We start from the raw sequence: 12,895 nt of genomic DNA, 5'->3' as shown, positions 1-12,895 counted from the left end.
GGGCTGCGTGAGTGACTGGGCCTGAAGGATCAAAGATGTCTGCCAGGACCTTGTCGCCCCAAGCAACCAGTCAGGATTTGGTTGTTGTGGGTCACAAGGCCAGTTTGTACCTGGGGAGCCCCTAAGTATTGGGCACATTTAGTGGGGGGCGCACTCGTCTTTGTAACAACAGCCATCCCATCATGGCGCTTTACACTTACATGGCAGACGTTTGTGTGGGATGACAGATCCTCTCTGCGTGACGACGCTTTTCTTTTCCCCCCAGCTGGAATGTGGTAATGAGCCACAGTCACAATGCCGCCATTATTCCAGATGTCACTGGGAGAAGACTACGGCCGTCATCAAACACTGGAAGGACGCAGTGTGGAAGGAATGCCATAACCGCTAATGAGTGCGCAGTGAATACCCTCATACAACCCCGTGTCATACACCGCTAGGTGGGGTGACACCGGTCAGTCTATGGTAGTCGTCTGCTTCAGGATGTGAACACGCTTTATAGCTCATCTGACAACTGGCTGATTGTTGGGGTCCCATTCCTGGTTCACCCCTTCCCCAATCACCTGGGATTAATATGGAGACCCCAAAGTAAATATACAGAAAAGTGATACTAGAGCGCCCCTGGGAGAAGGTATCAACACTGGACCTAGAAGGGAGCTCCGATCAGGGATTCTCCCATTGCTAGAGTTGACACCTGTAATAATAGCACCCCCTTTTAGTGGCCCTAGTGGTGATAGTACACCACCTCAGTGGCCCCAATAGTAATTGCGTGCCCCTTTAGTGGCTCCAGTAGTAATTCACACCCCCTTAGTGACCCTAGTAGTAATCGTGCATTCTAAATAGTAGTGCCCCCAATCATAGTAGTGGCCCCAAAGGTAATAGTGCCCCCAATAGTGTCCCAAATAATAATAGTTCACCCCCGATAGTGGCCCCAATAGTAACGGTGCACCCCCTTAGTGGCCCCAATGGTAATAATATGCCCCTATGGTTTGTGATCAACAAACTTTGTTTTTTAGTTGCTTCAAGATCTCTTTTTGCTGTCAGTGAACAGAAACATTCTAAAGAAATCTAACAGGACATGGGTGCTAGATTTAAGGGGGCTGTGTTGCTCGTCGCCGCACTGCGCCCCTCAAACCAGCGCTTGGAGATCTCTCGGATATCCACTTATGAGAATCTTTCATTAAGAAGATCAGAAGCTGCAGATTAGTTTTAGGCCAGTTTCAAACTAGCGTTATTCTCACGTGAGTTTTGTGTGTTATGAGGCTTTTGAATGGATTCATAACATGAGCGATGCTGTGAGAAATAAAATCGTGACATGTTCTCTTCTTTCGCCTTCCTCACGATGCATCGGCCATTGATCTCAATGAGACCTTAAATACATTGCATGGCACTCAAATGCCGTGCCATGTGCATGCAAGTTTTCCCATTGAAATCAGTGGGAAACACTGCCGATCCACTATCGCGCATGAGGATCAGAATTTCACAGAAGCGATGCGAGGCGATTTTGCCTGAAAATTGTATCACATCCACGGGTAAAACGCACATTCACAAAGATGACAGAAGTATTATAAATGGCACATGGCAGGTGGGGCCCTAGTATCAGGGCTAGCATAGCTAAAGGCCCATGGGCCTGGGTGCAAATTCAACTCCTTTCCCCATCTCTTCGCTCTGCAGCATTCATACAATACTACGAGAAGGAAGAGACTGGGTAGAAGTCCAGCACTGAGTAGGTATCTAAGCTTGCTGGAGTTTCTGAGGCAAGGGGGGCCTAGTGTCTATATTCATGCATGATATAGTGGTGAGGGAGGCCCATAGGCCCTGGCTTAAGGGGCCTAGTTGCAGTTGTGACCTCTGCAACCCCTATGGCTATGCCAACGCCTGGTATGGATTTTGAATAGGAGCCCAGTAGCTTAATGTTGTATCTCATGTAACAGAAGCGGAAGACCAGATTAGGGATACAGCAATATTGGAGAGCATTCACACCAGGCGCTTGCTGTAAATACATGGTTTTATTTGGTGTTATCATCCATCTTCGTAAAAAGCCTCTGAGGGCTCATTCACATGAGTGTATTTGGTCTGAGTATGACGTTGGGTATTTATGTGATGCATTCATTCCCTGCGGATTTAGATTTTTTTTGTGTGTGGAAATATGCAGTGATCAATCCATATTTACATGTGAAAAAAAAACCAAAAATGCAAGAACATGTTTCTTTCCTTCCTGCATGAATACCCTAGACCGCCTCATATCATTCATAGAGGGTCACATGAACCACAATACTACTGCACCCACTGCAAAAGCTGCCTGCTAACCATTTCCATCCCAGTCCGGCAACATCTGCTCTTTGCTTCAAGATCTTGGTAATCACTACTTGAGGGTGTTTTCACACACAGAAACTCGGACCGATATCGCACTCTTCAGCCTGTGATTTTTTAGCAAGTGCGAAACGCATCACATCGCAGAAAAATCACATTGCACTTGCATGAATATTGCATTTACATGTGAAGACAATATGATTTTTTTTTTTTTTGCCTGCCATAGAAATGAATGGGTGCCGTTAACGCTCATGTAATAGCACCAATTGCCAGCACTTCCAAGTGCAGCCCGGCAGTTATCTGGAAAATGCGGGAACTAGTTGCTGCCACCTCTGGAATAGCAGCACACATCAGTATAGCGGAGGTGTAAGGCCTCCTGCAGACGGCCGGGTCGGATCCCCTGCGAGAATTCTCGCAGCGGGACCCGACCCACGCCCCTGCAGTGACCAGCGCGGCTCTCACCTGCCCCCATGGCTCAGGCTCTCTGATGTGCCAGCTGCCACCCAGCTAGCGCATGCGCAGAACAGAGCCGGCGGTCGGGGAGTGACATTTCTGTGCGGACCTCTGCGAGACCCGCACAGAAATAGAGCATGCTGCGATTTGTTTTCCTCATGTGTTTTCACGCGGACAAATCGCGGCTGTGTGCATAGGATTGCGTTTTTCAATGCAATCCTATGTAGGCGGGCACGGGCGGAAATTCTGCGGGAAATGCCGTGCAGAATTTCCGCCCATGTGCAGGGGGCCTAGCCTCATGTCCATTAGGAAAATCAGGCCCGCCGCGGATTCTTCATGTAGAATCCGTAGCGGGTCCCTCCTGCCCCGCGGACATGAGGCTAAAAATAGGAATAAACTCAACTGTCCGAACACTGCGGATCTTCCCTCCGTCGCGGCCGGATCTTTTTTCTTCGGCCCGGCGGATATGCTCGGCACTCCGGTAGTGTGCCACGTGCATGCGCCGGACACATCCGCCGGGCCAAAGAAAGAAGATACGGCCGCGACGGAGGGAAGATCCGCAGCGTCCGGACAGGTAAGTTTTAATTCTGGTACGGGTGTTTCGCGGATCCGGATGGCTTCCATAGGCTGTAAAAGAAGCCTGCGGGAGACCCGCACTAAAATGGAGCATGTCGCGTTTTTTTTCCCGCACACGCAATCCGCGCCTGAAGGGCAAATGACATCTGCAGGTATTTAACTACCTGCGGGTGTCCAATGCATCCCTATGGGGCGCGGATCCACGTGCGGGAAAAACGTTGCGGATTTTAAATCATCTTTTCCCCGTGGACATGAGGCCTTAGACTCTAGCAATATGATTTATTCACAGGTGTCTGAGACTTCAGAAGATTATTTGGTTTGATTTTCCCATTACATTTGGGACAGGTGTTAAATACCTGAAATGACCACAAGGTGGCTACGTGTTCCAACACTTAAACTCCTATAATTGTATAATGTAATTTGTATATTGCCCAAGGCAGGAATCACATATACTCAACAGACACTTTATTAGAGATCCCCATCTAGTAGCACGTTGGACCACCTTTGGTCTTCCAACCACGGCAACTTATTGTGGCGTAGATTCCACGAGATGATGAAACCCTCCCATCAGCAAGGTGCAACAGAAATCTGGATCCTTCTGACCATGTAATTTTTTTTCGCTGCTCAGTGATACAAGTTTTTTGCTCTTTTACCCGCTGGAGTTTCGCCTTTCTGTTTCTCTTAGACACAATGGCACTGGAACTGGTCATCTGCTGTTGTATCCCATCTGTGCTAAGGAACGGCGATTTGTGCATTTGGACACATTAGTTGGCACAACAATGTTATATTCGGCTGACTGTGCAGCGTCTGCTGGTCAGAACAATTCCTGACATCCTCCTCTGACTCCTTTCGGTGATGAGTTGCTTCTCTCAACTTTTTTGGCGCACGGAAATGCACATGCCTTGCGCATGCAAAAAACACAGAAAATATGCATATGCAAAAAAGCAAATACATGACATTCATGCGCCCGCAAATATGCTTACACTCATTTGAAGCTGGCCTAAATAAAGAGGCTGGAGAACGGAGGTAGGAGGGAGTTTTGCAGCGTGACTGTTAAACTCCCTTCCCCTTCTCTTCTCCTCTCCGCCCCTTGCCACTGTTTGCAATGGGAGTGGCAGGACGAGGAGGGAGCTTGCTGGCTTGCGGACAAGAGGCGGGAGCTTAGCTCCACCTCCGTCCTGCCCCTTCCCATTGCAAACGGCCGGAGGGGAGGAGAGAGGAGGTGAGCTGGCGAGGGGGAGGGAAGGGGGAATGTCTTCCCAGGCCCCACGACATTGCGTCCTTGGCATATATGCGCCAGGCCCATTACTGTTCAGGCGTTTTTTCCAGCGGGCGCATGTAAAACGCCTACCGCTATGTAAATGGACCCTCAGACGGGAATTTGCTGTTGCTTTTTTTTTGCACAAATCCAACTACATGGATAGTTTTTTTTTTTCTTGATTTTGCCCCATTTTAATTTTAATATCATCATTCTGACTGTTGACCAATTATTTTATATTGGGTTATGCAGAATTACATTCTTGGAGTGAAACATATTTCCAAATGCACAATTTTGGTGAACGTACTAGTCTTATCCGCAAATTGGAATATTTTGCAGAGCAACATAAGCTACATGGATTTGGTATTGTTTAGGTTTTTACTGATTTTAACACATAAAATGGGGGTACTTAGACTGCTAGAATTTAATTTGTGTGTCAAAATACATTTCGTAGTAAAAATTGGCACATTTGTTGCGCAAATCTTTTGTGGAGCTTCAAATAATTAGGGCAAGTTACATTTCTGTTGTAATTATAAATGATTTTTGACACATTTTTGTGGGCTCTTTTCTATCAGTCTGTGCACCACCTTTGCAACTTTTGCGCAGTTTAAGACTTTTTAAAAAGAATTAGCGCAATATACGCAAATCTTTATGAATAAGGGCCAAAGTGTATTAGAAAGTTGCAGAACTTCTCATAATACTACTGTGTTGGTACCTTTTAAGAGCTCCATGCGCCTGACAGATGAGGGTCTATTACTAAGAGGCCGTGTATGCAGCATCCCTGCTAAACTCCTACACGCTCCCTGTTACTCCTAAGTATCTCAGCTGCTAGAAGTAAAGAGGATTCTAACACTTGAGTGATTCCCTATGCAGCAGAGGCCGATCCCCCTCTACTCTATGGGACCCCAATCCATCTGAATGCTCGGGTATAATGGGGGTAAGCAGGGGGGGGCAGAAGCTGCTCTGAATTACTGCTGCTACCAGACAATAGGGACACTATGTGCTCAAAACTGCACAATCACAACTTCCCAGGCTCTCTGTCCTGCCCGGAGGCATATCAATGAGGAGAGAGTGGGGAGGGGGCAGCTGAGAGAAGGACGAGGTGGGGGGCGAGCAGTACACTGGACATGACGCAGGTGCCTGCCATATATGCCAAGTCCTTGAGTCCGATTCTTCTGACCGGTTGTAAGAACACTAGTTCCTTCATCTGTTTGGTATTTATATTGTTCCTAGAAAAGCTGGGTGATGACCATTTACGGCACGTTCACATGGCGGAATATTCTTCAGATTTTTCTGCGTAGATTGTATCTCAAAATCAGATCCAGAAATATGTGACTTAGTCACCTGATACAATTTGCACTTGAGTTTTCTCCATGCCCTCCCAAAAAAATACATCATATTTACCCCAAAATGGTACCATTAAGAATAACCGCTCGCCATGCAAAAAATAATCCCTCATATGGTCAAAGGGATGGAAAATAAAAATGTAATGGCTTTATAAAGGGGAGATGAAAGTCTGCCAAAAATCGTCACATCCTTAGGTCCAAAATAGGCCACATCGCTAAGGGGTTACATCCACCTTGTCAGATGTCCCTCTCAGTTGCTGTCGGCTCCGACTTCTTCCATTCATTGCTCTGAGCTCAGGTCTTCTTATAAAGGGAAAGGAGAGAAGCGGTGACTGGGGCCACCAGACAAAAGCGAGAGTTCGCTTCAGACCCCATATTGGGGTCACTGACCCTCAAACAGATTACGTAATGGGCTCACAGCCGAGTCCAGGCACGGAGAATGATTTGAATAAACCCTGGAGGAGGCAAAGGCTGAGGACAAAGCTGAATTCTGCTGGAATAAGGCTGGTAAAGCGAAGATCCGGTTATACACTAAAGTTAATCCTTGTACCATATAATGACAAGTACTGCAGCTTTCTAATAGATTTTGTATTTAATTTCCAAGACCTCGGCTTGCTGTCAGTGAATGAGAGCATTCTTATCTACATCCAGAGGCTGAAAATCCATCCTGGTCTAATACTTCTCTCAGCTGACAGTTTGTTACATTTGTATTCAGTTTAGACAATCCTCTGTGAGCTAAACATCCTGGACTCTAGACCGATACATTATAACAAGCAACAGTGCTGTACTGTCCAGTCCTGTTTGTTACAATGTATCAGTGCAGGTAACATGTATCAGTGTGGAGTCCGGGATGTTACAATGTATCAGTGCAGGTAACATGTATCAGTGTGGAGTCCGGGATGTTACAATGTATCAGTCTGGAGTCCGGGATGTTACAATGTATCAGTGCAGGTAACATGTATCAGTGTGGAGTCCGGGATGTTACAATGTATCGGTGCAGGTAACATGTATCAGTGTGGAGTCTGGGATGTTACAATGTATCAGTGCAGGTAACATGTGTCAGTCTGGAGTCCGGGATGTTACATTGTATCAGTGCAGGTAACATGTATCAGTGTAGAGTCCGGGATGTTACAATGTATCAGTGCAGGTAACATGTATCAGTGTGGAGTCTGGGATGTTACAATGTATCAGTGCAGGTAACATGTATCAGTGTGGGGTCCAGGATGTTACAATGTATCAGTGCAGGTAACATGTATCAGTGTGGAGTCCAGGATGTTACAATGTATCAGTGCAGGTAACATGTATCAGTGTGGAGTCCAGGATGTTACAATGTATCAGTGCAGGTAACATGTATCAGTGTGGAGTCCAGGATGTTACAATGTATCAGTGCAGGTAACATGTGTCAGTCTGGAGTCCGGGATGTTACAATGTATCAGTGCAGGTAACATGTGTCAGTCTGGAGTCCGGGATGTTACAATGTATCAGTGCAGGTAACATGTGTCAGTCTGGAGTCCGGGATGTTACAATGTATCAGTGCAGGTAACATGTATCAGTCTGGAGTCCGGGATGTTACAATGTATCAGTGCAGGTAACATGTATCAGTCTGGAGTCCGGGATCTTACAATGTATCAGTGCAGGTAACATGTGTCAGTCTGGAGTATGAGATGTTTACCTCTTAGGCTGGGTTCCCGCCAGGAAAGTGCTGCTTCAAAACCCACGGCACATGCTTGGCTGCATGCTTTTCTGTTGCAGCCGGCGCTCCCATAGAGTACAGCGCGGCTGCAAGGTAAAAGAAAAAATTGACATGCTGCGGCTGGGGAATTTGCGCCGCAGCGCCGGCTTTGCCGCAATGGATTGGCCGTCCCATTTGGCTGAGATTTTTGACAAATCTCGTCCGCATTGCTGGCTAATCCTGGGATTAGCGGCCACAAGCGGATTTGCCGCAGTAAAATTCTGGACGGAATTTCTGTGGCAATTCCGCCTTGTGTGAACCCAGCCTAGGAGGATTGTTTCCTCTGGATAAAAATGTAAACCTCAGCTGTGAGATGTACACTAGAGATGAGCGAGCATATTCACTAAGGGCAATTGCTCGATCAAGCATTGCCCGTAGCGAGTACCTGCTTGCTCGGGAGCAAAGATTCGTCTGCCGTCGGCGGGGAAGAGCGGGGAGGAACGGTGGATGCAAAATGTGATACGGTCGGGCATGGAGGCATACAGGTTCCGTATGATGTTCTGCGGCATATTACTCCACATTTGCTGTTACTGAGCCTATAGATCGTGCAATTTGTAGGCTGTCGAAGCTGGCGTCCCTTTAGACATTAGATGACCAGTCGGGTTGTTGATCCAGGTCTTGGAGTCAGGTGGGAACTTTGAAATGTTGATATAGGGATTATTCTGACTCTCAATATGGAGTCAGGGCTCCTGCACACTTGCGTTTTTCCTGCACGTTTTTTCACGCGATATTGCTGCTTTTTTTGTAACGCGATTAGAAAGTCCCATTGACAATGTTAAAAACCCATCGCAAGTTGGTGCTTTGCAATTTTTATGCGATGCGTTTTTAACATTAGAAAGTGCCACTGACATTGGCGTTAAAAAAAATGCAGCAATATTGCGTGGAAAAAACGCGCAAGAAAAACGCAAGTGGTTGTTCACCTTCAGGAAGGATTTTTTTCCCCAGATGGAGTAAATTGGCTTCTGCCTCATTGTTTTTTTTATGCCTTCCTCTGGGTCAACAAGGGGGAGTGCAGTGTAAATTTGTGACAAATTTACAAATCCGTGTGCAACTTTTGTAAATTTGACACAATTTAGGGCTGGGTAGTTCTAAAAAGAATTGGCGCAATATACGCTAGATAAGGGCAAACGTGTGTTAGAAAGTCACTGAACATGTTATTATTCAGTGATTAGAGGAGAGCGTTCATCTCATAGGATGTGATATCACTTAAGGATCAGTGAGATATGAACTCTGAGACCCTCTGATCCTGAGAATGATGGGAACTGATTTGGCGCTGAGCAAGGAAAGTGTAGAGGTAGACGCAGAGTTGCATCTGCACTGCGGCCCCTCATTCCAGAATTAGTGGAGGTCCCAGAGCTCATGGCATATCCCAGCAATATGTCATCGCTTAGAGATGGGAATACCCCTAAGGCCTCATGTGCACGGAGAAAATCAGGCCCGCTACGGATTCTCCATGGGGAATCCGTAGCGGGTCCCTCCTGCCCTGCGGACATGAGGGCTGAAAATGAGAATAAACTCGCCTGCTGCGGGCAGTGCGTGTCTTCCCTTCTTCGCGGCCGGATCTTCTTTCTTCAGCACGGCGGATGTGCTCGGCACATGGGCTGCGTGCCGCGCGCTTGCGCCGGGCACACCCGCCGGGCCGAAGAAAGAAGTTTCCGGCCGCGAAGGAAGGCAGACCTGCATCGCCCGGAGCAGGTGAGTTTAATTCAGGCGCGGGTCTCCTGCGGATCCGGACGTCTCCCATAGGCTTCAATAGAAGCCTGCGGGAGCCCTGCACCTAAATGGAGCATGTCCGGAATTTTCCTGCACGCGGGACCCGCGCCTGCAGGGAAAAATGACATCCGCAGGTATTTAACTACCTGTGGGTGTCTAATGCATCCCTATGGGGCGCGGATCCACATAGAGGAAAAACGCTGCGGATTTAAAATGTTAATTGTACCGTGGACATGAGGCCTTGTAAGATCAGAAGCCCGCTTTAAGTTGCGGACACTACAGATGGACACGTCGCCTCCGCTGCAGCCTCACATCCCCATGTAGTACAGCGCAGTACCCAGAGTCTTCCAGCAGTGGCTCATCGTTCCTCTCCTCCTGTGACATTAGCATTCATCCCAAGTTCCTCGTCTGTAGCTTCAATGATTTATTATTGCGGGCCTGGCTGAGCCGCGGCGGGGAGAGCTGAGCTCCGGCACAGGAGCAGAATGAGCACTTTGTTTTGGTATTCGCAGCGTTTATTCTTTACCGCACGCTGCGTCATTTTGCTTTGAACAGAATCGAAATGAGGAAACAACAAAACTCAATCATGATTCATTCACTGACACGGCGCCGCCCAGAAAGAGAGCAACTGTAACACTGAGGATGAAGAACATGACATGATGGGGGAGGTAGTGTAGGGCGCTGCTCTGAGACTGTATTACACAGGATAGGCTCAGATACAGCAGACAGTATCACACATAATAGGACTAGTTACACAGCTCAGCAGGCAGTATCACACATGATAGGATTAGATACAGGAGCTCAGCAGGCACTATCATATATGATAGGATTAGATACACAGCTCAGCAGGCAGTATCACACATGATAGGATTAGATACAGGAGCTCAGCAGGCAGTATCATATATGATAGGATTAGATACACAGACTAGCAGACAGTAGCACGCATGATAGGATTAGATACATAGCTCTGCAGATAGTATCACACAAGATAGGATTAGATACAGCAGATCTTTTATTCTAAAAGTAAAAAGCACAACAAGGGATAATAAAACAACAAGAGAATTGCAAAGAACACAAATTATCAAAATACTAGTCAAAAGCAAAAAGCAAAAAATAAATATTTACAAAATATTACAAAATAACTAAGAGAAGAATAAAACTGGCTGGGCTGCATAACCATCCATACGTCTCCCATGAATACCAAATTTATATCCAAAATATATATTTCAAAACAAAATGAAGAAAATCCTCTTCAATAATTCTGTGGGCTCTGACCTACAAAAAGAGAAATGAAAAACACATTGGTAACACAACATATTTAAACACATATTCATACCCCATACCCACATCCTATACTCTCATATACCCTATATCAGTGGTGGCGAACCTATGGCACATGTGCCAGAGGCGGCACGCAGAGCCCTCCCTGCTGGCACACGTCCCTGTCGGCTGCTCACCATGTTAGTGAATACTGGCAGGGACTGCGGCTCCCCTGCGCACACAGTGACAGCGCACACAGCCAGGATCATCCTTCCCCCTTCCCTGACGTCTCTTACTTCTTGGTTCCGCGAGAGCAGGGGAGGAGGCGTCCGGCAGCACACTGACGTTACATTGTGCACTGGGATCAGCGCTACTAGTGGTGTGCCCCACGAGAAGGAGGGGGTAAGTATGTGGGTCTCGGAGGGGGGATGGTGGGCCACTGTGGGATGTCACTATTGTACTGGGCGCAGCTGTGGGACTTCACTATTGTATTGGGGGCCACTGTGGGGCGTCCCTATTGTAAGGGGGGCCACTGTGGGGCGTCACTATTGTAAGGGGGGATGCTGTGGACCATCATTATAGTACGGTGGGCTGCTGTGGGGTGTCACTATTGTATGGGGGGCTGCTATTGGAAGGCAGCATTCCAAGCCAAAGTCAGACTCTTTATACAAGCCTTGTAACAATGACTGGGAATTAAAAGCAAAGCCAGGCTCCATGTACAGACAGCTGTTTCAGCGTATTTGCCCTTCATCAGTGTATAGTAGGAGTCTGGCTTTGCTAGTTGGGCCTGTGTGTTATCTCTCTTTCAGACCTGCAAATAAGGAAGATGAAACAATACTGCTGCAGCGCCACCTATTGGATGGCAGCATTCCTTTAAATCAATTTATGACTTTTTACCAAGTCTGTAAAACAATGATTGGGAGTAGCACCCCTTCTGGGTGCTCTCCTTGGGGAGAGATGACCCACTCACCCCCCAGGTGTCTCCACACACCCCCTGGGTGCTCTTAAGGATACCCCTCTTGACCTCCTTCAGACCTTTCATATTCTCCACTGATGCAAGAACCCCGCTCCGAGGTTCACTCCATTCTTGAGGGTATCAAAAATGGCCATTAATTCATACTCCAAAATTCTTCTGTTATGACTTCTGTCTATGACTTGAAGTTGCCCTTCAGTATGATAACTCTAATCTGTTTCATGTTCTGTCCGTGACTAGAAAAACGTTTTGCCACAGGTAATTCCATCTTTCCCTCTGTAAGAGCTCTTTCCAACGGCGTTTTCACAGCCGGATGATATATGCTATCATCTGTGGCCTAGAAGCTCGTGATCGGGTACACAAATCTAACGTTTGTGCGCCCGTTCACACGGCATAGGCGCCAAGGTCACCATGCCGTCACCCCTTTCTCCTCCCTCCCCCTCGCAGGCTCAACTCTGCTCTCCCCCCTTTCATTCTTTGCAATGGGAGGGGCGGGACAGGGGCGGAGATAAACACCGACCCGTACCGCCTCCTCCTATTGCTGGCTATGGACATGGGGCGTGGAGAGGGCGGGAGCTTGGGTCCGCTCACGTTCCACTCCTTGTCCGCACCCAGCAATGGGAGGAGAGCCTGCACGGGGGAAGGGAGGGGAAAGGGGCGACTCCCTCCCACCTCTGGCCGCTGCCATGGGCTCCCATAGGAGTCTATGCAGTGGCTGACGTATTATGGCCGGGCGCTTTTACGTCTCAGGAATACTGCCATGTGATCTGATGCATTGAAATCCAATGTATCAGATTGCAGCGTATATCGGCCGGCCGTTTTCACGGCCGGCCAATATACGCTTGTGGGAAAGAGCCCTAATTGTGTGGCGATGAGGTCTCATCCTGGCTCTCAGTTTTTATCCTGTTTCTCCAACATAAAGCCCCACAAGAGGACATTCACTGCAGCGGATCAGGTACACAACATCAGACATGGAGCATGTGAATGTCCCTGGCATCTTATAGTCCTGTTGTGGATTTGTATCCTGTCTGTTGTCAGTACATGTGAGCAGGTTTTGTCTGCAGTTCTCTGGCAGACGTCTGTCCTATGCTGGACACTGCGTCTTTAATATCATAGATCTCAGTCAGACCCAGCTGAGACCCTTCAAACCGATCATCATTCTCCAACTTCTCCACAAAGGAACTTGCACCCTTAAAGAGGGCCGTCTTTCTCTTAACCAGGGTCTCTCCCTTTAATTCTTGGACACCCTGGTTCTATTGAGCCTTCCTTGCCCC

This window comes from Eleutherodactylus coqui, chromosome 3 (assembly GCF_035609145.1).
Source record: "Eleutherodactylus coqui strain aEleCoq1 chromosome 3, aEleCoq1.hap1, whole genome shotgun sequence".
Lineage (NCBI taxonomy): Eukaryota > Metazoa > Chordata > Amphibia > Anura > Eleutherodactylidae > Eleutherodactylus > Eleutherodactylus coqui.
The sequence above is the reverse complement of the archived record's forward strand: the minus strand, read 5'-3'. Positions refer to the sequence as shown.